This window comes from Polyergus mexicanus, unplaced genomic scaffold (assembly GCF_030449975.1).
Source record: "Polyergus mexicanus isolate NDT 795.1 unplaced genomic scaffold, iyPolMexi1.0 SCAF_27, whole genome shotgun sequence".
Classification (NCBI taxonomy): Eukaryota; Metazoa; Arthropoda; class Insecta; order Hymenoptera; family Formicidae; genus Polyergus; species Polyergus mexicanus.
In genome coordinates this window covers 3,701,335-3,728,924 of record NW_027223347.1, presented here as the reverse complement: position 1 = coordinate 3,728,924, position 27,590 = coordinate 3,701,335, and the positions used below count along the sequence as shown (strand labels likewise).

The 27,590-nt window shown below is 33.5% G+C and overlaps 1 protein-coding gene and 3 pseudogenes across 2 annotated transcripts in view; 2 read left to right on the top strand and 2 right to left on the bottom strand.

Moving 5' to 3' along the window:
- Window positions 1-27,590, bottom strand: part of LOC138943518 (odorant receptor 22c-like) — a 142,458-nt gene that overhangs the window by 28,424 nt on the left and 86,444 nt on the right. The gene's annotated exons all lie outside the window — the stretch shown is intronic.
- On the top strand, window positions 521-21,552 carry LOC138943474 (proto-oncogene tyrosine-protein kinase ROS-like; annotated as a pseudogene).
- On the top strand, window positions 8,689-9,805 carry LOC138943519 (proto-oncogene tyrosine-protein kinase ROS-like; annotated as a pseudogene).
- On the bottom strand, window positions 19,205-20,185 carry LOC138943475 (uncharacterized; annotated as a pseudogene).

Sequence of the window (27,590 nt, the reverse complement as noted above, 5' to 3'; positions counted from 1 at the left end):
TCAATTAACTCTAACAATAAAGTCAATAGTTACAGAAATCAACAATATACATAATCAGCCAATTTGTTGCTGCATCTTTGACTTTATATAGTGTATTTCATTTTAAGTGATACAGTTGATTATCTTAAAAATAAAACATTTTTGAAAAGAATGTTTCAACTAAAAATTGTAGGATTTTAAGTGGTGCATTATATAGCAATTTAGTGGTGCATTATATAATTAGTACAACTTTAAATAGCATTGTTAATACCGCAAAATCGTAAAAATCACTTGAAAAATCTCAAATAGGAACTACTATTTTTGATTGATTGCATATTCTTATCATTTATCTAAAGAGCTTTTTAAAACACTGTAATAAGATTCCTTTCCATTAAGTATTTTCCGAGTTATGAGACTTGAAAGGTACAGAGAATACCGCCAGCATTATTATTACCCGAAAGCGATTTTTACGTGACCTTAACAATGCTGTTTAAAGTCACACTATTACTACCTGAAACAATTTTTTCAGAAATCAAGCGACATGGTAACGTCGCTACGTCAAGTACATAAAAAGAAACACTTCCTGATTTATCAACAGTTCTGCCTATCAGCAGAGGCCGCGACGCTACCAAGTAGCTTATTCGGAGTTTTTCGTCTAATAAACTATCAATTAAAATATCTCAGAAACTAAAGCGACAATAAAAAATCTAACAGCACTATTCTGATAGAATGTGGATACAAGCTTTCGATTCCGACCAGTTTGAATAAGATTGGTGCAGTCAATCCTGAGATATGATAATTGTATACCAGAAATGTGACATTTTTCGTTCTTCATTATCATTATAAATTTCAAAAACTCACATATGTACGCTTGCACGCACATACATAAAGCGATCTTGTCTCTCAAGGAGTTTTTACACCGCTCATGTGCGATTATTCCTTCGAATATATCCTTTTATAAATTTATAATTTTATAAAATTAATTTTACAATACAATAAGAGAGAAAGAGAGAGAGAGAGAGAGAGAGAGAGAGAGAGAGAGAGAGAGAGAGAGAGAGCAAAAGGGGGGAGAAAGGGAGAGAGGAAAAGAGGGAGGGAAGGAGGGAGAAGGAGCAAAAATGCGGAGAAGGAACGAGGATGTAAGACGAGACTGCGATGTAAGACCTAACCCAAGACGTGGCGAGGTGGATAAGGAAGAGAAGAAGAGAATAGCGAGATCATATAAATAGAATGGATGATGACAGATTCCCGAAAGTGGCTAAGAGAGGAAGACTAGAAACAGCACGACCCCCGGGAAGGCCACTAAAACGGTAGTACGAAAGCTGGACATCGACATCGCAGGAACAACAAACACCCCGATGGGAGCTACAAGGTTAGGAAGAACAGGTCCTAGAAGAAAAAGAAGAAGAAGAAGAAAAAGAAAAAATGTGTTATACACAAATTTTCTTCATAAAATTAGAACACATTTTATTTTTATTAAGAGAAACCTGATTTTCATGATAAATCCAATAAAAATTTTAATTAAAAAAGCTTGGCATTGCTAAACTAAACAATATGCTAATATTAATATATTCTTTAATACATTCACGTTACAGTTATTATGATATAACTAAATTAAATATAATTCTAAATTAAATTTAGATCTAATTTAAATTTAGATCTAAATTAAATACTAATTTATTGTTTGTTGGTTTTAATAAATACTTAATAGTTAGCAGTGCCAAGCTTTTTTAATTAAAATTTTTTTATATTTTTTATTTGTATTGAACTTATTTTGAAAATCGGGTTTGTCTTAATAAAAATAAAATAAGTTTTAATTGTATAGAGAAAATTTGTGTATAACGTTTCTATAAATAAAAGTTTGATTTTATGATAAATATTATTTTGAATTACAAATCTTTATAAACTGAATTCCTTCTAAGTACTTGGCTAGTTATAACTATTGATTTCATATTTAATTTTTATTTTTTATTTTTTAGTTTTGTATTTTTCTAGAAAAAATTTTTTTGTAAATTATTTTTTAGATATGTATTTGACGTATTATTAATGGGATTTATTTTATACTTATGATAATAAAATTTGACAAATTTTCTTTACAAAATAGCGTTTCAATCATTTTGTTTGGCTTACTCATTGCGCAGTAATAATCACTTACTTTTAACACAATCCGAATGGTCACCCTGTATGTAGCACTTCTAGAAGAACAATATCACAACTCAAAAAATTCACATTTCAAATTAAGCCCATAGAACATGTGCCTGAAATGATATCTTCGTCGAGGAATAACATCACAAATCTATTTGCGAAGTCAGTCGCTAGACTAGAGGATAGAAGGTTGTTGTTCTTCTATAAAGTTATATAAAACAAAGTCATGAACTTTTTGCAATCCATAATGCAAAGAATCGATTGTACGCAGTCGCTATTGAAAAGAGATGCTAAATATTGAAAAGAGATGCTAAATAAGGTAAATTATGGGTAATTATTTACATTAACGGACATCTCGCCGATGACTTTGATCTTGACATATGTTGTCAAGGACATGACCCTGAGTAATTTTTTCTTATAACTTAATCGGCGGTCACTATTTATTAAAAAGTTGTAAACAAAAAAAGTTTGAGAAATTTGCCACTTCGTGTCAGTGCTAAAAGAAGTAATTGGTATATTGGTTATATGCAATATAAGGGATGTAGTTTCGATGATCTTGACCTTAACATATATTGTCAAGGTTATTATTGTTTATTAAAAAATTGTTTTACAAACAAAAGTTATGAAGCATTAATATAAGTGTAAGCAGAAGCATAAATTTTAGCTTTAAAATAAAAATAAGTTTGGGTTAGGTTATATTTCCCGGAAGTGAAGCCCCCCCGTAGGGGGACGGAATCTATTGTGTCCACGCATATACTTTACAAAGCAGAGCGAGGTCCACTCTAAAATTATTGTGTGGATGGAAAAGTGTATGCGCGAACGCAGTAGATTCCGCTCCCTCCTCCTCCCTCCCCTGTAGGAAAGGCTTCACTTTCGGAAGATATAACCTAATCCAAACCAAATTTTTAATATAAATAATTACCAAATTTGGTGTGACTTACGTTGTATAACCCAAACCAAATTTTCGTTCCAATCAAACTTTAACTTTAAATATATCAGAAATTATAAAGAACTGTCGATTAAGTTATAAGAAAAAGTTATAAGGCCATGTCCTTCACAATATATATCAAGGTCAAGGTCATTGGCAAAGTATCCGTTAATGTAAATAATTACCAAACTATGTTATTGGCTCTCGCAGCCTGTCGCAATGCATCATGGGTTGCGCAAATAAATATAAATTACATATAATGACTTAACCTTCTTATATAATATAATCTTCTTCTAATCTGATTTTGTTGCCCCGGCCAATGGAACAGTGTCATTTATGAATTGTTTAAGAGTCGTGATGCTTTTATTTGAACAACGACACATTTCGAAAATATGGAGTTAAATATGGAGTTTCGAAAATATTTGGAGTTGTAACAGTCTTCTACCAGAATTTAATTAAAATTTGGTTTTTCCTCTTTCCCGAAAATTTATATTTTTTGAGTTGTGACAATATTCTTGTAGAGATGCGATATTAATTTACATAATATACTAATTAGTCCAGAAATCGAAACAATCTTACTGTGCCTATTTGACACAGCTTTGTGAATTTGTGTGCAATAGCTCTTTCTCTTTAATATAAAACTCAAGTTAGATATGCAAGAAAATGTTTTGAAAAACAATAAAAACAGATTTCAAAAGAATATGTAACTACATTGTATTTAATATTATCAACCAGAAGAAGTAAAAAGAAAAATATCATATCAATATGATTAAACAACCAAGAAATTTCATGGCAATTTTACTTATTTGTATATATATTGTGACATGACGTTTTTGAGACGATTTATCGCGCCAGCGTGTCTCCTGCAGGACTCTCGCTCGGCACTGTTCGGCGAGTCTTTAGGAAGGACGCAGGTCGCCCAGAGCGTACGAGCGAGAACGAGATCGCTAGGGAAAGGCCGAGATATTCCTACCGGTGGAACGAGCATCGTCGACCCGAGTTTGCTGCCGATTTATTGTAGGTAATTAATTCGGATGAGTCGCACACTTAGTAGTTGTCGAGCCACGCGTTTTGGTGGATTAATTTGGTGAATAGTTGGTAGATTAAGTCGCACAGCCGACGGACACATGTCGCTCATTCGAATTATATAAAATAGGCTCTCTCTATTCATCTCGCCGCCGCCGACAGTCATTAATGTTAGTCTCGCGTTTGTGATAATTGTATGTTGCGCATTATCGGGATTTTTGCGTTCACGCGATCGATATTCCGACTCGCGCAAAATATTGCGCCGCGCGACTCGTACACCACAGTCGTTATCGATAGTTTCCGTATTGTTTCTGTGTATTGTTAGCGCGTGTTTTGTGAGTATTGTAAGAAATTGGAGTCAGAAGGAAGCGAAATCCTAAAAATTCGTACAAGAAATCTATCAGGTGTCTGTGAGCCCGCTATTAGTTTCCGCGAGTCATGCGAGTTAGATATTCGGTATTTCCAAAGGTCACCGTCATTGTTATTGAGACGTATATCGGCTTAACGCGAGCCGGACCAACGGACCAATTTGAGTCGTGCAACCTAGTATTTTCTATTATATCGAAGCGGATTCACGAGCGTGCGTAAAGTAGTTACCGGCGTATTCGAGAGGTTTCTGTAGTTGTCGCGGCCTAATTAAGTCTCGTACGGCGGAAATCCTCGCGGCCGAAAAGTCGAGTTAAAGCGCGTAAGACGCCCGGTAATCTGATACTGTTGCGCACGGTCGTGCCGATCTCCGCGGAAATAATATATCTTATTCGCCTGTAAAATAATTACTGTCATCCAAGGCTATTATTTATACGAACTGCTTTATACTCTTGTTTCTTTCGTTTTAATATATTATTGTTATCTCTATTATAATACATCGAATGCTCATTTTGGCTCCCGTGTTCTCGATTCTCAAGAATTCTTCCGTCTCCCCCGAACCCCCCCCCCCTCTACCATTTCGGGTATACTGAATAGCCGCGGAATTTTGCCATCGCGTTAATTATCGGTCGCGCGATTATCTTTTGGTGTTGCGTTTTTCGTGAATGGTGCGGCCTGCCGTACCTGGCGCCCAACTTGGTTTATTTGCAATTCCGGGAATTTTTGTGGATCGCAAGATTGATATTCGAAATACGCGCCGAAGGTGTACCGTGGGCATCGGAGAACCGCCCGCCGAATCAATAATTATTAATTAAATAATTTTAAAAGAAATTTACGGTTACAATATTTATCATTAAAAGTACCGAAAGCAGCCGCGTTTTTGGCCCAGCGGTGCTTACTTAAAAAAATATAAAAGTTTTGTAGTTTTTATGTAAAAAATAAGATAGGTATCCACTTGGAAATGCATGAAAGAATATCGTATGCAAAATTTTGCACACAGTAATCTTTTTTACTAGGCTTGTCTAAACACGTTTCTAAATGTTCACTTATGTTCTTTCATGCATTTCCGAGTGGAGACCTATCTTATTTTGTACATACAAACTGCAAAACTTTTATATTAAGCTAATATTGTTACGACCTCACGCAAGAAGACGGTAAAAAAACTGTAATTTTTTAGCTTTTCTTTGTTTTTAACATAAACTCGTGAAGTCTCATCTTTGTTTCAATGTGTACTTAAATCGTGGAAAAGTATTTTTCATTTCATGTAACCAATAAAAAAATTTCGGTTTGCAAAGTGTAATTATTATGGCCGGTGAAATAGGACGGTCCGGCATCCTCTTAAGCACATACACATATAAAAACGGTGAATCTGTTATAATTTTATTAAATATAAAAAGGATAAAATCTTATTTTTTTATAGATGGAACCAATCTGAATTTACAGACGAAGTAATACAAGAATACGCAATGCAGTGTTGGTTCATCGAAAATCAAAAAGAGATTCAAATTTGCAACGACAAAAGTATTTCAGCAACAACATTGGAATGCACAATGCACAATTTAAAACCTAACACAACGTATTACTTTTAAGTATGAGAGTATGTTACAGTTGGCGCTAACTCACACAAATTTAATTGATGTATCGACTACGCAAGAAAATCCAATACCGCAATTATTGATGATATCGAGATATTGGATCTGGATTCAAAAATCAACGTTAATCCCGTTTATAACAATAACGTGATAGATGCTACTTATTCGATAATGGAACAAAATTTATTAAACCAACAAAATGAGGGACTTAATGATATTGTAGAATGAAAATAATATTACAAAAATAGCTCAGCTTTAAAACATTGCGTACTATCTTGCATCAACTGGGTAGCAAGAAATTTGTACTGGATGGAATTAAATAAAAACCATAATGACATTATGAACTTCGACTTAACAATGTGGGAAAATGGCATAGTCAAATATGATAAGATTTCGAAAATAAGAACATAAAAATTTTTTAACTTTTTTTTTGTTTTCAGCATAAAGTCGACTGTTCTCTAGAGCATTGATATATGTACTTTAATCGTGTAAAAGCATTTGTAATTCTGTATAGCCATTACAAAAACTGGTAAATTCAAAAAATTGCGTTTGATCGATAGTCCAAGATCCCTTTAATTTGACAATTGTGATACCGCAAGTATGAGAAAGACTTTATATGGCCGTCTGATGGAAGATTTATTTTTTCAACACTGACAAGTAAACAAATGAAGATTATATTATATGTTTATTTGAGATATAGAAATGCTTACAGAAATATAAATAGAAATAAGTTTTTAAATATATTGAAGATATCCAGAGTATATTTTTGTATAACAAAAATAATAGTTTTGAACACACCTAGAATATTAGTTATATAATATTATCTATCATTTATCTTAAGGGCTGTTGTTCTAACTTCTTAATAGATTTACCCGTCAATCACCTATTAGATAAATATCAATAACTGTTATATCATCTATTGGTAAAGTTTACCTATGGGTTTAATTGTTATTATCAAGAGGTAATTTTACTTGGTATTCCAACACCAGAAATAAGTATATATTTTTTAATAATTAATAGCTCAAACGATTGTTCCTTAATTGCTCCGGCAGAATTCACAATGCTCCCCTTTTAAAATTAATAGTTTTTAATATTTACAAAAAACGTAAAATTTATCATTTTCACACAAAAACATATTTCCAATAGTTTTCTGCAACTATATCCAGCATGAAATAATTGCTCCATATTACTCCGTCATTATTTTCATGATTTATTGCATTTTTATCGAAAATTAACAAATTAATCATTTCCCAAGCGACGCCGTTGCCATCTATCGTCCGCCTATCGAAACTATATGGCACAGCAGCCAACGGCGAGAATATTCAAACATAATATAATAGCTCTATTGTATACAACTATATCTCAAAGAGTTAATCAACGTTTCTTATTGATTTTTTGGTAGAATAATTGCACCTCGCTTGCTCTATTATGATATTCGCGATCGCTCCACTTGTATAACATTACACAATTAATCTTTTTATGATATATTAACAAAAAAAATTAATCATTTTCTTGTAAAAATATGTTTTCCGTAGTCTACTGCAAATATATCCAACATTAAACAATTACTTCTTAATTGCTTCATATTTAAGATCGTCTCTAAGCCCGTATCAAACTCCGTATTGAAGATTGAGATTAAAGATTTAAGATTGAAACTTGAACAAAAAAACTTTAATCCTTTTTGTTCTGATTAGTCAAATTCTAATCTTTAATCTTCAATCTTTTATTTTCAATGCGTGAAACATAAAAAACAAAATATAAAGAAAGTATTTGACAAACCATATTCCATAGATTACTCATTGTTGATATAGATGACATGTTACACATAGTTTACATTGTTTACGCGTAGACATAGACTATTATAGACCGGTATTTATAGTCCGTTCTTATATTTAAGATCATCTTAAGTACAGGTTTAAAATGGCATGCGGCCATTTCATTGGTTGAATGGGATTTTAAGACGATCTTAAATATAAGAGCGGACTATGAATACCGGCCATAGACTACGTTTACACGTCAATCGGATTTAATAACGTCCGTAGTTCTAAGGCTGGCCAATCACAATCATTCCATTCTTTAGAGGAATAGCTGTGATTGACCAGTTTTACAACTAGGATGTTATTAAACCCAATTAAGGATGCCGTGTAACAAAGCTCATAGTTTATGAATAAATGCCCAACCCTGGTTAAGGTCTCTATTTATTTTGATATTTATCTAATGGGTGATTGATAGGTAAATTTAGCAAGAAGTTGGAACAACCGGCCCTAACCCTTGTTGCTATAGTTACTGTAATCTGCATCTGCTATCTATTTTTACTGTTGTAAGTATATTTGATTCACATTTAAGTCTTTAATTGCAGAAAGAGATTATATCTAATGTATTATGGTATATTGAGGTTTTTTACGAAAAGTTAATATACACGTATTTATTAAAAAGGCGATGTAAATTTTGCAACCAGATAAGTGTATATATTGTATATTTATAATAGTATATCGATAATCTAAAAAAGTAACGTGCAAGTTTTGCCACCAATAATGACTAATATCGACTTAGCGATTTTACATGATTTTATATTAAAAATGAAATAAAATATCACTTGACAACAAACTATATTTTTTAATGAAATATAAATTAATTTTAAATATTTTGCAAATGTTTCAAGGAAAAGTAAAGAATTTAGAAAGACAGGACATAGAGATACCCGCTGCCATAAAAATGCTTCGAAAAAATGCTTCCTCCCATGAAAAAAGGAAATTTTAAAAAGAGGCCAGACTTATGAATCATTTTTGATATAAACGAGTGTTAAGATTGCTGGCTGTATGCTTAGATGAAAATTCTCCATTAATCCATTGTTGAAATTAATAGAAATTGATGATTTGCTAAAATATTTGAGAGATTATCGAAAATTGCAACCGTCAGATTCGCACGCGTTTACAAGATTTGTTCACAATGATATGCGGAGATGTTCCGCAAGGTTATTGTTGTCTAGAAAATCTGTGTTTCATTCATCGAGATCTCGTGTGTCGAAATTGCTTAATATCCATAAAAGATCGCGAGAATCATATCGTCACAATTGGAAATTTTGGACTAGCTAGAGATGTTTATAAGGATGACTGTAATCGCAAGATAATTATAGTTATTGTAAAAAAAATGAAATTTTATAAAAATGTTTTGTTGTAATAATATTGTACATTTTTATTTTAAATAAAGTTTAATAAAAACTATTTCTATTACTTATATTCTATTACTTATATTCTATTATTTCTATAACTTAAACTATTTCTATTTACATAAAGCAAGAGATAAATGAACCTTTTTTTCTTTAGTACGAATATTTTAAAAATGGATACTTTGAACCAGAAGATTAATTTCGCTAAAATCACATGTTTTAGAAAGACAAGGTCTGCTTTTTATTTATTGGATGGCACCGGAATCTTTGGTGAAATATTCTTATATCTTTGATCGAAATATTTACTTCTCAGAGCGACGTTTGGTCATTCGGTATTCTGATGTAGGAAATTACATCATTACGTAAGCATCCCTACACTAGAAATCCCTTCACAGGACTAATCTGGAAGTGATAGATTATATACACACTGGAGACAGATTGCCGATGCCTTTCAATGGTCCACCGACTTTGTTCGAGTTGATGCTGCATTGCTAGAATCCAGCAAATGATAGACCGAACTTCAAACTTTGTCTCGAAAATATTATAGCTCTAAGAAATAACATAGAAGATACCTTATTGAGTCTAATAGATATTATCTAGCTGATAAAATTAAATTAATTAATGATGTTACTTTCCAAATGATCCAATAAAATACTCAAACGTAGAAAAAATGACTTTAAATAACTAATATTCTGTCGTTTTTAAGTTTTATCTTAATATTAGATTAGTAGATAAAGATAAGAAAGACATTTTTCAATCTTACTTTGCAAAAAATTTTGATGATTGCAAATCACAACATTTGTTCTTACAACTGTAAACAATATGATGCTGACGCTGGCACTTTCGAGTAACCAAAACATAACTTAATGATTCTAATTTTTATATATATTTATATATATTATATTATAATTATTAGTAGATTGCTATAGTAGTTTTGGAAATAATGTCTATGTCATATTATAGTAGCACTCTGTTTATTCTTATATTTTTTCTTACTTGAATGCTTAAACAAAATACACATTTTGAAAAATTTTCTAGAATCTTTTATTCTTTTTCCTGTTCTTTCATTCAAAATCTGGATGCACGACTGAATTGATTTCAAGAGTAGAAATATTTTTTAAATATGCAATTAAAAAAGAGAATATCACAAATCATTCAAATTTAATGTGAAGAAAAGATCATTTTTTTAAACATCACCAAATTCCAATTAAGCTCAATCAGCGATAAATTTAAATAACAATAAGATAGAATTGTCAAATTCATATCATTCTTAATCTCTCCTCTCACATATCAAACAACAGAAAAATTAATAATTTTATCTGTATTAACAATGGAGAAATGCTGCAGATATTAATGATGAGTTAATCGCAGATTAAATTAATCGGAATTTAATCTAGAGAGGGCCGTCACACGGTCTATATTTTGCCCGGCGATCCCTCATTCCGACGCGGTCATTGCCAATATATTTCTGTACATTATATTTACGTATGGCATATACAGGGTGTCTCACAATTTCCGGACAATATTTTAATAGTGTATTCTAAAGATAAAATATAGTCAAAAATTCTAAAACAAAAATTTTAAGGTTGCAATACTTTTTGAGTTATAAGCGATCAAAGTTTGCCAATGATATCGCGTAGAGCTCGCACGCTCATCCGTGATTACACATACACGTGTACCGATCTGTCATCTGTTATTGATTTTACAAATCAGGTAATATTTATTTTTACTGTTGATTTGTACAGCTGATTTTATTGTTTCCTATGTGTATGAATGTATGTACGGCGGATGTACGGCGGCCAGCTGATATTAACAAACCATAAATGTTGTACGTAAAAAATTTAATATTTTCTTAAATAACAATTTAAATGGTTGATTAATTATTATTTTCTTCTTTTTTCTTTTCTGAATTTTGAGAAATATGATCGGATCCCTCGGTAAAACTCTTTATTGTTATTCCAACAGTGATAATCAGTCGGGGGAGCCCGTTCCCCATCACCTCCACCCCCGCCCCCAAAACCCCCAAAATTACAAAAGCAAAGTGTATGCATCCACGCATACACTTTCTTATTCAAACAACAATCGTGGGGTGGACCGCGCTTTGCTTTGTAAAATATATGCGTGAACACAGTGGATTCCGCCCCGTGGAAAGTAAAAAACCCGAAGAGCTTCGTCTCTGGAAATGTAAAGAAACACTTTTTCACGTCTGATTTACGTAAATACGATGTAAACAACCTTTATTTTTCTTTATTTTGTAATAGAAAAATCATTAAAATTGTGAAATCATAACTTTAAATATCTCAGAAACTATAAGAGACCGCCGGTTAAGTTATAAGGAAAAGTTACTCAGAGTCATGTCCTTGCCAACATATGTCAAGGTCAAAGTCATCGGTGAGATGTAAGCTAATATGCATATTTACCTAGATGACAGATTAGTATGTATGTAAATATAGTTACGAGCCTGAAGACGTGAATTCTACGCAATATTATTGGCAAACTTTGATCACTTATAACTCAAAAACTATTGTAGCCTCGATATTTTTGTATTAAGATTTTTTACTCTATTTCGCCTCTAGAATATGTTATTAAAATATTGTACAAAAGTTGTGAAACACCCTGTATATATTTGCGCAAAATATTAGATTATACAAGTATTTTAAATTATAGATTAAATATTTATTAAGTGATAGATGTATCACGAAACACTTTCGTTACGTTAATTACTCGATCTTCCGATTCAATTATTTAATTACGCGTTCTCGATCCGAATCATATTTAGATCGTCAAAAAGTCCAATGATAAGGCACCGAATAAAATATATTTAACTTTAAATATTGTTAAAGGAATAATTATTGCTAAAGAGAGATAGCAACAAAATGAGAATTTATTCTATTTTAGATTCCTACGTAGATTATTACGTTTCGTATTTTATTAAAGAATAAATTACGCGAAATACGCGCTTATTATTGCGACATAATTACGTATAATTTAATGTACAGAACAAATAATTAATTATTAATTATTGAATGCAATATAGCGGACGCGCGAGTAAGAAGCGTCTGGACACTAGTTTGGGCGATGGAGATGCGGTTGACAAAGTCGACTCGGCAGACAATTAACAGCAACAAATTAATAAACAAAAAATAATGTACTCTTTATACAGTTATTTACAGCGATCGAAAATTCATGCGGTTACAAGTTCCGAGGCCAACGAATAGTACTTCCGAACGATTTATTCCTATCAGAATTTGACGGAGCGACAGAAGCAAATTCGCAGTTAAAATTTCGCCGAAATTCGTGACCACTTTTCTAGTTTAAAATAACGCGTGTGCGCTGAAGACTTCATGCGAAATGCGTAATGCTTCTTCCGCGCGTTACTTTTATTAGTGCTTGCCCTTCTAGAAAGATCTCGCTGGTTCGAGAAATTGACGCGTTTTCCGGTGATAATTTTTGTCGTCTTATTTTTTGGCGTTTTTTGTCTTGAATTGTTTTGGAATTCTTCTTGAAGAGCAATAATTATTATTTTCACCGATAATTCGGTTATTACCGGGTCATTTTCATGACTGCTAGCCCTTGATTGGGCGCCAGTGGCATTAATTCGCGGTGATAGGCGCTTGGTGGCGATCGGTCCTGGGCCGCAATTTGCACGAGGCGCGCCATGATTCGTGTCGTCATGATGCGCGACAATTACGAGTGCGCTTTGCCCTCCTTCCTCATCGCGCTCTTGCCATTAGATCAATCGCGAACAATTATATCCCGAACAAATTATTATTTTTCGATACTTATCGCGATTGCATTTGGAAAAGGAATTTGACGGAGCGTTTCGTACTATATAGTCTTATTTAAGTGTTGCCATGCGAATGATAACAAGACTGTAATACGTAAACAATAAAGTGCAATGTTATTGATAATTTGTCGCTATAATATTTTATGTATTATATTATATGTACACGCGGAATATTAATGTACAAAATGTATTTTAAATTGTAAATTAATTATTTATTAAAAAATTGATGTATTAGGAAGTCTTTTGTAATGTTACTCATTTTGTGCATTCTTAATCTGAATTAGATTCAAATAATCAAAAAATATTGTAACGGCAGGGTCGTTACTACGGCAAAATATATATATCTATCATAATATGTCCGCCTCGCTTCCTCTACCCTACTCTACCTATCCCGCTTGCACAATCACCGCGCACGCTCTCTCGCTCGCGCGCATGCCACACGCACCGTCCCGCTTACACTAGGCGCGCTATCTCACTGGGCATGCGCTCTCGCTCTCGACTCGCCCTATCTTTCTCACGGTCCCCACGCGGAATCGACCCCACTCCCGGGCTGACAGTATAGTGGAAGGCCCCGTCACGTGCACTATAGATTTTCAGTACTGGCAGTGAATATTGGAACGCAGCCGAAAGCAATGTTGATTGCTTGGCTTATTACATACGATAGCGTTAAATGTTTTTCTGACTCGTGAACTTTTTATTATGCATATATATATATATATAATATTTTTTTGTTATGCTATATTAGTATAGCATTGGCCATAGTTTATAAATTTTATTGTGACATAGTAAAAGTAATATATTTACATATAAGGACATATGCAATTTTTTAATTACTTTATATTACTTTAATAATTACTTTATTAATTATTTACACAAATATGTGTTTGTGTAAGATTATAAATATTACAATAATATAAGAACAAAGAGTGAATGGACTTCCATACCACCCATGAGGTTCCACTAATGGCGCGTTAGATTTTTTTATTACATGGATCTTTGCCTGGAGCCCTATTGTACCACATTTTATTCATGTCTTATATAGAAATAATATATTTTACATATCTACTTTATCTTATATCTTATATGATATCTTTTACGGACAAAATACATGGATGATAAAATTCAAAAAATAAATCTTTCATCAATTAAAATAAATTTTTCCTTTAGACTACCGATATTATTTTTAATGATATTTACCTGAAATATTGTCCAATATGTTCATTGTTTTTCTCGAGCAGATTTCTGCTTGTGTTTACAAATAAACGCACAGCCTGTCGTGTCCGCTCGTCTCGATATGCCCAAATCAGCTGACAAAGTATTTTTTTCTTGTTATTGTCTCGGAACAATTTCGTTGTTTTTAAACATGTAGAATAGGCTCTCGTCTCTTTTCTCGCCGAAACGTCGACTAGATAAGTAGTACGCGGGCACAGAATCAATAAATTATATCAATTCAAATTTCATTTCAATAGATTATATCAATTCAAACTTATCTGGAATTCTTTACGCTGCTACCTTTCGTTTTAATAATTTTCTCTAAACAGTACTCTTATATGAAATCTTAATGTTCAGAAAGTTTATTCATGTCCTTTATAGACATAATATATTTTACATATCTACTTTATCTTATACCTTATATGATATCTTTTACGGACAAGATTCGCGGATGATAAAATTTATGGAACTATTCCAATTGTAAGTCTCAAATTTATTTATATTTTTATCTGTTATATTTATATATTTATATTACATTCTTCATTGTATTTATTCATTATATTTATTCATTATATTTATTCATTGTATTTATTCATTATATTTATTCATTATATCTATATATATATATATATATATATATATATATATATATATATATTTCATTCTTAGAGTCTTTGTTGTTGACAATTCTATATAGAAATGTGTGATACATTAAAAAAGAAACCTAAGCGAAGCTTTTCAGAAGCTTGGCTTAGTGATGATCGATTTAAATTTTGGATACGCAAAGTATCATTTGACGATAGCCTTTTCCATTGTATTATATGTAATAAAAATTTTTCGTACGGTTTATCGCACGTTATAAGACATGCGGATTCTGCGTGTCATAAAGAAAATGCATCATTATTAAATAATAACAATATAAGTTCAAATACAATAATACGAAAACGTTTTAAACAACAATGGTTAGAGATAATTTGTTTAAACCATGGCTACGCGAAGTATCAGATGACGTTAATTCATTTTTCTGCGCGTTTTGTAATATATCTGTTATTGGTGGTTTGTCTCAAATCTATCGTCACGCAGAATCCAAGCAACATATTATAAAATGTAAAGAAAATGAAACAAACAAATCCAGTGAAGATATGAATGTGAACGAATCACTTTTGTCATTTGAAGAGCGAAAGAAATCAGCAGAAATTTGCTATGCCGCGTTAATAGCTGATAAAAATATTTCGCATTGAACGGCAAAAGATATTCTTACTCTTTTTCAAGAAATAGGAAAAGATTCTAATGTTTTGAAAAATATGAGTATGGGCCAAACAAAATGTACAAGTATAATTTCAAATGTGTTATGTCCGATTGAGACGGATCGTATAGTTAACAGCATTCAAAACACTAAATTTTCAATTTTTATTGATGAAACATCTGCTATTTCAAATGAAAAATGGATGACGTTTCTTATTCGGTATATTGATTCGAAAACATTAAACATTCGCTCGCAATTAGTAAAATTAATTAATATTGATGCGAGAGACAGCAGCGCAGAAAAATTGTTTAATGCTTTTAAAGCTGAAATGTGGAAATTGAATATTCCATTTTTAAATATTGTTGCTTTATCATGTGACAATGCATCCGTAATGACGGGAAAACATCTTTCATTTAAAAAAAAAAGCTGAAAGAGATGTGTAAAAATTTAATTACACTTCCATGTCCTTGTCATTTCACTGCATTAGTTGCGCATGCTGCATGCGCTAAAATAACGGATTATTGCGAGGAATTTTAAAAAAAAATCGTGAATTTTATTAACGGTAGTCCAAAACGTTCGGCAATTTATCAAGAGTTCTGTGAATGTTTTCAGCAAACAAACCTAAAAATTTTAAAGTTGTCTGATACACGGTGGCTTTTTCATCATTCATGTGTTGAAAGACTTCTTGAGTCTTGGGATACTATCAAGTTATTTCTGAATGAAATTACCATAAGCGAAAGAACAAAGTCTGGAACATATTTATTATCTATGATGCAAAATCTAGATATAAAAGCCTATTTCTTATTTTTACAGCATATTTTAAATTTTTTAAATTCATTTAATGCATTTTTCCAAGCTGTGGAAACTAGAATACATTTATTGCAGCCAAAGTCAGTAGAACTTTTAACCACAGTTTGCAAACATTTTTTAAAGTCAGAGCATTTGAATAATTTATGTGATAATATTAAATTTGATAAAAAGGAGAATCAAAAATTGTTAGAAGAAGTTTCTTTAGGATCTGAATGTGAAGACTACCTCGATGAATTAATGAAGGAAGGACATGCAGATATAGTTGCAAATGTTCGAAAGAATTGTTTGCAATTTTATGTAACTGCCGCCGAGAAAATTTATAAAAGATTACCAATTAATGATAAATTTGTAACAATGCACCCCCCATCGTTACCCGGCACGTAGCCAGCCGGAAGTCTGCCGCCCGGCGAACACCAGCCGGGCAGTGGCAGAGGCGCCTAGCGCCCTTTTTTTAATATCTCAAACACCGCGGTTGTGATAAACAACCAGGCGGCCGTTATACGGCCGCCGTTACGCCGAAGACCGAGCATAGCCGAGCGCTGCCGGAAGATCCCGAGCGTCACCCGCCGAAACTCCGCGTCGTTTCGCCCAGGGGAAGCGACGCGTTTACCGTAATTTACCCGCCGAAAAACAACGCGTCGTTATCCCCACCCGGGGGCGAACGACGCAATTACCGATAGACGCTCGGGTATAAGAAGACAGCGTTTCGGCATCTCGGGACCAGAACGATTCCTGAATCCGCTCGAGCTGTACGCTCCGAGATACCAGAAACCGATCCTGAACAGTCGTAGCAACGACGGAACGTGGGGTTGACGAGTTCGCAGCCTCCGCCGAGCATTCTCGGCTTCCGTGCAGTCTCCGAACTCCTGACACAGATCCGACCGACTCGACGAGAGCGGAGTGTTCGCCGCTCTCCGAGACTACGGTCTATCATTCAACCGCTCCAGCTAGCCGGATCGTGGGTTTGCGAGTTCGCTGCCCCGTCGAGTTTTCTCGACTCCGACACGCTCTCCTCCACTCCGCGAACGGAAGCAGGGACGGAGAGTTCTCCGCCCGGTCGAGGGTACTCGATCTCCGCTCGAATTCCCCGACCACTGGGAACACGCGATTAATCCCGCGACCACACTAATCCTAATATTATAATACTATAATTATAATTATCGCGCCGAAATATCTACCGCCTAATAGTTCATTCTATTCCGCGCGCCGTCAAAATAAACACGGCCTTGCCGTATACGCGCCGACCGACCGCGCCCAATTTCTTGCGCGTCTCGCGCGCCGTCAAAATAAACACGGCCTTGCCGTACACGCGCCGACCGACCGCGCCCGATTTCTTGCGCGTCTAGCGTGCCGTCAAAATAAACACGGTTACGAATATTATAAGCGGTTCGATATATATCGAACATCGCGCACCGAATAATGAACGCCCGTTGCATCTAGCGCGCTGCATCATCCGCCGCGCGCTCACTATTGTAAATCGACCATTGCCGAAAGAGGCAAATAAAGACAATATCTAAATCTTTCGTGTGTCTCACCTTTTCACGAGCCCTGATCCCGACCGAGTTTATCCACGCACTCGCGAAAAGTGACCCCGTTACAAATTTTTATCAAAATTAAAAGTTTTCGAACATAACCTAGTATTATTAGATATTGATAGAGAAACATCATACAATGATGTTTCTTTTATCGCTGAAACTCTTGGCGGGTTTGACGAAAACGGTTTGAAGAAAGAATGGCTTACTTTACATCTAGATTTTACAATAACAGAAAAGGAAAAGCTATTAAAATTAAACTTTGATGATATGTGGAAACAAATTTTACAAAGTCAGTATTCCACTAATATTGATAAATATCCCAATCTCAAACGTCTTTTGAATGCTGTTAGATCACTTCCAAATTCGAATGCCGATCCAATAAGAATGTTTTCTGTTTTAACAGATTTAAAAACAAAAAAACGAAATAAACTTTCGTCTTCCTCTATAAATGCTATTTGTGTTTTGAAATCAGCATTGAAAGCAAGAAAAGAAACCATTCTAAACATGGAGATTGATGAGAAGCATTTATCTCTCATGTCGTCGGACAAATTATATAACACTCCTCCTAAAAAACAAAAAAGCAGTCTTACATTATATGCTGCAGATGTTTGTGATATTGCTGGTCCCTCAACATCTACCGATATGCAATAATAATGTTCAGAAGATAATGACTTATATTTTATGGCCATTATTATTCATATAATATAATATAATAAAAATAGTTGCTTTACTTATTTTCTTGTAAAAATATCATGTCGGTAATAAATATTATGTCTCCAAAAGACACCATATTTGTAAAAGGTGCGTCTAAAAATTTTCATGTCTGTAATAGACATTATGTTTGCAAAACATAATAAAGTAAATATGTAAAAAAATATTATGTCTACAAGAGACATCAATAAAATGTGATACAATAGGGCTCCAGGCGAAAATCCACATAATAAAAAAATCTAACGCGCCATTAGTGGAACCTCATGGGTGGTGTGGAAGTCCATTCACTCTTTGTTCTTATATTATTGTAATATTTATAATTTTACACAAATATATATTTATGTAAATAATTAATAAAGTAATTATTAAAGTAAAGAAATAAGAAATTGCATATGTCCTTACACGTAAATATATCACTTTTACCATATCATAATAAATAATAAAACTTAATATAGCATAACGAAAAAATGTTTTATATAATTATGTATATATATACATATATATACATAATAAAAAGTTCACGAGTCGGAAAAGCATTTAACGCTGTCGTATGTAATAAGCCAAGCGATCAACATTGCCTTCGTTGCCAGCTCGGTAGAAAGTGAGAAGAAGACGGAAAACATATGTCTGTTCTTCTCTACTCTCCGAAACTAACCGAAGCGCAGAGCGCACATGTACGCGGTTCGCGCTTGTGTGCGTTATCCCCTCCATTGCTGAGCCGTGAGCCGCGGGATCTGTTTCTGGTCACACTGCTCGTATAGAGTTTCTGGTAGTAAGTTTCTTATATGTATAGTACATTACTTTCCCCCCATTATTTGTCTGCAATTTGCCACTCCTGCGTCCAAACATTTTTGTATTCCAATACGTAATGAACTGTCAAATTAACGCTAGAAATCCACGAAATATACCGTTTATGTTAATCTCATTCAAAATTATATTGTTTGGTTCCGAATATATGTACAAGATTTTGCTCAAACTGTCATTATAATGATCGCTGAAATTGACTGGATATATGCGTACAAATATCCCATATTTCTGTCTTGATGTCAACGGTTCGATTATCGTGAAAAATTTATTCTCTACCTTATGTTCGGTTTTATTGATAGGTAGCTTGTTTATTTGTCGTGTACTGTTGATAAAAAACGTCCAATATATTTCATAGATCGACGGACTCGGCAGTTTAACTCCTTGAGTGGCATCCAATAAACTACTGCTATAGGCGTCTATAGTAGGCGCTTATCAGAGCCTGAACTGTCACAATTTCCGGTGCATCGAGCTTACTCGGTTTAGTTGCCAACATCACTTCTGAGCTGAATAAGTTCGGCTAACGGGTTCATTGCTAACTGATCAGAATAAAAATTGCTTACTAGCAGTAACTTGTACTTTGCAAGCGGCGTTAAATTCTGAATTTCGTAACATCGCTTGTACGTCTATACGGTAAAATTATCGAACTTATTAAGCTCATTATCCAAATGATGGCTTATGTTGATCGTATATAGCGTGATAGATAAATTGTACTTTTTGCATCCACTCCTAGGAGTCGTCTCTGGATTCACGATCATGCTGTTCGTCGTTACCATCACTAGTTCTATGTTGTAAACTTTTTTATCAGGTGTCAGATATCTCGTCGGAGAATACAATTGCAAAGGTTTACCAAAAGCATGAAATTTATAAATCATATAAGACGTTTCTATTTTTTGTGTGTATTTGAATGCGTCTACGCTCTCGAGAAATGCATACCTTTCTTCAAAACATATATACGATACTCGTCAAATTTAATGTAAATGTTTGTCTTATCAATTGCTAAAGATTGAAAGTATACTCGATAGTCGAATTTTTTGTAAAATCAAATTACACATAGAAACATTAATGTCCGTCACAAACAAGAGATTATCCAGGAGTTAATAAATTAGCGGTTTCTTAATATTTAAGTCGTCAATTTTTATGAAAAGAAAATATGACATGTTGAATGCGAAGGAGCATATAGATAAATGTTTCTGAAAAATTTGAGCGTTTCTTCCATCAAGATTTGATTGCATTGTTTGAGAATCATTACCCTTGCTGTAATTTATCCAATATAGAATTCTAAAAAATGTATTTTACATATTATAAAACATTATTATAACAATAGCAGAAAAAATTATATGTATATAGTAAATATTTAAAATTCTTATAATTAAATTTGTATTAATTTATTATTTTTTTATAATTTTTGGTTTTAACTACAAAGCCATATAAAATTATTGAAAAATTATAAATTAGTATAAATCTTTAATAAAAATAATTGTTTATTTATTTCAAATGGATGAAAGTAAACATATCCTAAAGACGGCAAAGTTAAACCGGCATCATCATAATGACTTTTTATTTTCAAAATCTTATCGTATTTGACTACGCCATTTTGCCATAGTATTAAGTCTATATTAAGTCAAACTTTATGATGTAATCAATATCATACATGTCTATTTCCATTCAGTATAGATTTCTTGCTACCCAGTCGATGCAGAGATAGTGCGCAATTTTTTTAGCTTAACTATTTTTGTAATATTGTTTTTATTCATCTCTAACATCATTATGTCTTTCATAATGTTGCTTCAATAAATTTTATATTTCGTTATCGAATCAGTAGCAAATACTATGTTCTTATCCTTAACTAGATTAACGTTGATTTTTGAATCCAGAAATCTAACGTGACGTACTACTTTCAAGTACGAGCGCATACTAAAGTTAGTGCTGGCCCTTACACAGATTTAATTTATGTATCGACTACGCACAAAAATCTAATACCGCAATTATTGGTGGTACATTTTTATGGTATCGATATGATCGATGAGATCTGGATTCAAAAATCAACGTTAATTTTGTTAAGGATAAGAACATGGTATCTGTCACTTATTCGATAACGGAACATAAAATTTATTGGAGCAACATTATGAAAGACCTAATGATGTTAGAGATAAATAAAAACAATATTACAAAAATAGTTAAGCTTAAAAAAATTGCGCACTATCTCTGCATTGACTGGGTAGCAAGAAATCTATACTAGATGAAAATAGACATGTATGATATTAATTACATCATAAAGCTTGACTTAATACTATTGCAAAATGACATAGTCAAAGACGATAAGATTTTGACAATAAAAAGCTATTATGATGATGCCAGTTCAAGTTTACTGCCGTCTTAGGGTATGTTACTTTCATCCATTTGAAATAAATAAACAATTATTTTTATTAAAGATTTATACTGATTTATAATTTTTCAATAATTTTATATGGCTTTGTAGTTTAAATCAGAAGTTATAAAAAAATAATAAATTAACACAAATTTAATTATAAGAATTTTAAATATTCACTATATATATAATTTTTTCTGCTATTGTTATAATAATGTTCTATAATATATAAAATAATGCATACATTTTTTAGAATTTTATATTAGACAAATTACGGCAAAGATAGTGATCTTCAGACATTGCAATTAAATCTTGATGGAAAAAACGTTCAAATCTTTCAGAAAAATTTATTTATGTGCCCCTTTGCACTCAATATGTCACGTTTTCCTTTCATAAAAATTGACGACATAAATACTAAGAAACCGCTAATTTATTGGTTACTGGATAATCTCTTGTTTTAGATTGTGCGTCTTGCACTCCAATATTGTAGCTGAGATACGTTTGTTGTCGATTTGAATCTCTTTTTGGTTCTCGGTAAACTAACATTGCACTGTATATTCTTGTATTACTTCGTTTGTAAATTCAAGTTGGTTCCATCTGTAAAAAAATAATATTTTGGCCTTTTTATATTTAGTAAAATTATAACAAAATCAACGTTTTTATATGTATGCATTGTGACATTTTTGGGACGTCCGTCACAAGGGCCGAATGGCCCGATCGGGGGCGGTTTTTCGGGGGCCTGCGTCTTCCTAATTTAGGGAGAGAGCGGCCCGATGGTCAGATCAGCGGGATCTGACTTTCGGTTAGGAAAAATCGAAACTGTAAGCTCGAAATGAGCCCGCGAATTGGTTGTCGGCACGAGGTCGAGTGGCGGAATCCCATCCGGCCGAAGGAGAGAAAGAGAGAAGAGCGGCGGCCAAGAGCGGGAGTCCAGGACACCAAGGAAACAGGAAACGTCAGGTCGTAATCGTCAATTATTAAAAAACACTTTTGGTGGCTAGTAAACATCGCTGCCGGTAATGTACATTTCTTACGGCAGGAAAAGAGAGCGGAGGGCGGGAATAATCCAGCCGAAGGGGAGGCCACTCCACCCGCACGAAGCGAGGGAGTCCCAAGAACGGAGCGACGAGCGGACTTTCAATTCGGAACCTATTCGATCAAATAGGAAAGAGAGCCGATCGGGCGCAGCCGTAAACCCGCACCTTTAAGCCGAACAAGAAAATCTTGGAAACTCCGGGGCGATGAACCCACCAACACGGCCGTGATGACAAGGATCGCGAGGACCGCAGAACGGCCCTGCGTAACGCGAAAGCGCCACAAGTGGCGCGATAGCGATTTATCGCGCCAGCGTGTCTCCTGCAGGACTCTCGCTCGGCACTGTTCGGCGAGCCTTTAGGAAGAACGCAAGTCGCCCAGAGCGTACGAGCGAGAACAAGATCGCTAAGGAAAGAGCCGAAATATTCCTGCCGGTGGGACGAGCGTCGTCGATCCGAGTTTGCTGCCGATTTATTGTAGGTAATTAATTCGGATGAGTCGCGCCCTTAGTAGTTGTCGAGCCACGCGTTTTGGTGGATTAATTTGGTGAATAGTTGGTAGATTAAGTCGCACGGCCGACGGGCACACGTCGCTCATCCGAATTATGTAAAATAGGCTGTCTCTATTCATTTCGCCGCCGCCGACAGTCATTAATGTTAGTCCCGCGTTTGTGATAATTGTATGTTGCGCATTATCGGGATTTTGCGATCGCGCGATCGATATTCCGACTCGCGCAGAATATTGCGCCACGCGACTCGTACACCACAGTCGTTATCGATAGTTTCCGTATTGTTTCTGTGTATTGTTAGCGCGTGTTTTGTGAGTATTGTAAGAAATTGGAATCAGAAGGAAGCGAAATCCTAAAAATTCGTACAAGAAATCTATCGGGTGTCTGTGAGCCCGCTATTAGTTTCCGCGAGTCATGCGAGTTAGATATTCGGTATTTCCAAAGGTCACCGTCATTGTTATTGAGACGTATATCGGCTTACCGCGAGCCGGACCAACGGACCAATTTGAGTCGTGCAACCTAGTATTTTCTATTATATCGAAGCGGATTCACGAGCGTGCGTAAAGTAGTTACCGGCGTATTCGAGAGGTTTCTGTAGTTGTCGCGGCCTAATTAAGTCTTGTACGGCGGAAATCCTCGCGACCGAAAAGTCGAGTTAAAGCGCGTAAGACGCCCGGTAATTTGATACTGTTGCGCACGGTCGTGCCGATCTCCGCGGAAATAATATGTCCTATTCGCCTGTAAAATAATTACTGTCATCAAAGGCTATCATTTATACAAACTGTTCTATACTCTTGTTTCTTTAAATATATTATTGTTATCTTTGTTTTAACCGACTGAATGCTCATTTTGGTTCCCGTGTTCTCGACTCTCAAGATTTCTCCCGTCTCCCCCGAACCTACCCCTCTATCATTTCGGGTATACTGAATAGCCGCAGAATTTTGCCGTCGCGTTAATGATCGGTTGCGCGATTATCTGTTGCGTTTATCGTGAATAGTGCGGCCTGCCGTACCTGGCGCCCAACTTGGTTTATTTTGCGATTCCGGGAATTTTTGTGGATCGCGAGATCGAAATTCGAAATACGCGCCGAAGGTGTACCGTGGGCATCGGGGAACCGCCCGCCGAATAAATAATTATTAATTAAATAATTTTAAAAGAAATTAACGGTTACAGTATCATGAAATTTAAAAGAATACAGACCGAAATTTTAGATTTTTTACATAAATGTCACAAAAATGTCGTCTTCTTCCTTTAGGAATCCATTATGGAACTCTACAAATACTTTGGGAGATGTTGGTTTGCTCAAAATGCTTTCTAGAAATTTTTAGATTCTACATATTAGCATAATTATGTACGAGAACATTAACTTGATTATCTCAATAATTCAGAAAAAATTTAAAGTAAAATTAAAAGTAAGAAAATAATAAACATAAATTACAAAATATGGAAATTAGCACAGTTAGTGTTGACTTTTTAAATAATAAAATAATATAAAAAAGTTTGCACGTTTTATAAAATTCAAAAAAGTATTTGTTAATCCAAAACAAAAACAAATATAAAGTTTTTAATAAAGCATTAAACGTTTTTCAGAAATATTTTATTGATTAAGAAATTAAAAATATCATCAGAAGTAATATTTGCTATTGTTCTAAAAAAAAATAAACTAGCAAAATTAAATAATATAATTAACTGCTTTATATTAAATTTTAATTATTTTTACATAATATGGATTTTTCTTCCTTTTTTTGCGGCAAATTGTAATTTATATTCTTTTCGGTATTGAAAGATATTTTTTTATAGTTTATTTTTATTTTCTCTAAAATTCTCTAACAATTTATGCATTTCTTTGCAATTTACCAATAGATTTTGGGATCACGGACATATTTGCAAATGGAATCTCATCAATTTTGTTTCTCACACTCGCACTATCAGGATGACTCTGGTCAGATTTGATAATCGGATACTGGAATATCCTGGATAAAATATAACATACAAAAAAAATTAAGTAAGCACTGCTGGGCCAAATACATGGCTACTTCCGGTACTGTTAATGATAATTAATGTATGTACAAATAAGTAAATCTACCATGAAATTTCTTGTTTGTTTAATCATATAAAGATAATATTTTTTTTGTACCTCTCCTGATTGATAATATGTTTAAAAGATACAGCGTAGTTACATTTTTTTAAAATCTGTTTTTATTGTTCTTCGAGACTCTTTTTAATAATCTATTTTTATTGTTTTTTATATGCAAGATCTTCTTGGATATGAAACATGATTCTTATATCAAACAGAAAGGGCTATCATACACAAATTGACATAGCTGTGTCAAATAAAGGTCAATAAGATCGTCTGGACCAGGAGCATATTACGTAAATCAATATGGTGACTTAATGCTCGTTGATTGAGATAGTTTGCTATGTATATACAGGGTGTATTTGAAATGATGCACTAAACTTTAGGAGCATATTCTAAAAGTCAAAATAAGACTTTTTCCCCTATGAACATGGGTCCGCAAATAAACTCTCCTCCGAGTTACAGGCCCCTAAAGTTTGGGTAAAAAACTTGTACTGGTTATTTATAGATTGCCTTATTTGACCTTGGTTTTGATGTTACTTATTATCTTCTCTTAAGAGATAAATAAATTTGCATTGCGAGTGTTTGATCAATTTCATATATTTTCAAATTTTAGCTCGGAGAGCTAAAATTATAATTATTAATTATTTATTAATTTATTTGCGGACCCGTGTTCATAAGAAAAAAAACTTGTTTTGACCTCTAGAATACGCTCCTAAAGTTTAGTTAATCATTTCAGGTATACCCTGTATAGCTGTGTTAATTTGTGTACGATAGTCCAAAGTCACACAGAATAGATTAATGAGGGTTAATGAGAAATCATATAACCGCTCCATTTAGCAAATAATACATGAAAGTATAACTCTTTTCGATTGTTGAAACAATTTTATTTAACGATTTTTTCTTTTTGACGGTAACTTAGTTAACGTCTCAAAGTAAATGACTTTATCTTAACACATTTCTTTTTTTTAATTTGTTTATCATTAAAGTTTCAACAATTTTTGTTTATCTTCAAGAATATAAATGTTATAAATATTGTATTTTTATGATCATAAAAATTATTATATAAATTTGTATAAAAATACAATATTTATAACATTTATATTCTTAAAGATAAACAAACATTGTTAAAACTTTAACAATAAACAAATTAAAAAAAAAGAATTGTGTTAAGATAAAGTCATTTTCTTTGAGAAGTTAACTAAGTTACTATAAAAAAGAACATATGTATATTGTGTTTGTTAGTGATATCCATAGAAATAATAAATAAAATATAATATTTCCTTTATTAATATTATTTAAAAAATATTAATGTTTGAAATATATAAAATTATATTTCCCGCCTCGTTCTTGGGATTAATAAATGTAGTAACGTTAGTTTCTGCTATGTCATCACAAACTTCAGAGTTTAAAGAAAAAGAAAGGACGGCTGGGTCCATCGTTTATTCTCCTGCATGCTTCATATCGTTTTTTGTGCTTGTATCGTTGCACGCACAGAGTTCGTTTTCTTAATTTAAATTCTAGAACCATGACTCTCGAATTAACACAAGAAAAACATCTAAATAATCGAAATTTTATCCTTCAGGAACAAAACAAAATGCACAATTCAAGAATTTGCTCAACTTATTGGTCGTCTTGTAGCAAGTTGTCCAGCAATCGAATATTCTTGGATATATACAAAGAAACTTGAGAGAGCTAAGTTCCTTGCTCTCCTAATCTCTCTAATCTCCGGACGGAGATTATGATCAAAACATGATATTACCAGAATATGTGCAAGAGGATTTAATTTGGTGATCAAATATAATTCCGGTGGCACATAATCGTATAAAAACTTTCTCTTTTGAAAAAGAAATATTTTCCGATGCCTCCATTGTGAAGGCAAGAATATCCATGGTTTTTGGAAACAGTCGGAAAAATTCTATCACATAAATTTTCTAGAGCTAACAGCTGTTTTTTTAGCACTAAAATCATTTGCGTTTGATTTACAAAATTGTGAACTCTTACTTCGTATAGACAACACCACTGCCATCACATACATCAACAGAGCGGGTGGTATACAATATCCCCATCTCAATAATTTAGCTAGAGAAATATGGCAATGGTGTGAACATCGAAAATTATGGATATTTGCAGCCTATATCCCATCCAAAGAAAATACGGATGCCGATAGAGAGTTCAGAACGAAAAATATTGATACAGAATGGGAATTAACAGATTTCGCATATAATAAAATTACTCAAATTTTAGGAGAGCCAGAAATTGATCTATTTGCATCAAGGGCGAATATAA